Genomic DNA, 396 nt, shown 5'->3' with positions numbered 1-396 from the left:
TTTAAAGATGGGGTTCAGATGAGCAGGTCTAGCCTGGCCTGTTAGCAGTATGTGTTTTAAAGATGGGGTTCAGATGAGCAGTTCTAGCCTGGCCTGTTAGCAGTATGGGTTTTAAAGATGGGCTTAAGATGAGTAGGTCTAGCCTGGCCTGTTATCAGTATGTGCTTTAAAAATGGGGTTCAGATGAGCAGGTCTAGCCTGGCTTGTTAGCAGTATGTGCTTTAAAGATGGGGTTCAGATGAGCAGGTCTAGCCTGGCCTGAAGCAGTATGTGTTTTAAAGATGGGTTTCAGATGAGCAGGTCTAGCCTGGCCTGTTAGCAGTATGTGTTTTAAAGATGGGGTTCAGATGAGCAGATCTAGCCTGGCCTGTTAGCAGTATGTGTTTTAAAGATGGG

At 45.7% G+C, this 396-nt stretch overlaps 1 protein-coding gene across 1 annotated transcript in view; it reads left to right on the top strand.

The window, feature by feature from the left end:
- Positions 1 to 396, top strand: part of FAM53B (family with sequence similarity 53, member B) — a gene marked incomplete at its 5' end in the record, with an annotated part of 77,231 nt that overhangs the window by 23,893 nt on the left and 52,942 nt on the right. The window lies entirely within an intron of this gene.

This window comes from Chrysochloris asiatica, unplaced genomic scaffold, assembly GCF_000296735.1.
Source record: "Chrysochloris asiatica unplaced genomic scaffold, ChrAsi1.0 scaffold00105, whole genome shotgun sequence".
Lineage (NCBI taxonomy): Eukaryota > Metazoa > Chordata > Mammalia > Afrosoricida > Chrysochloridae > Chrysochloris > Chrysochloris asiatica.
This window is presented reverse-complemented; position numbering and strand designations above follow the sequence as displayed.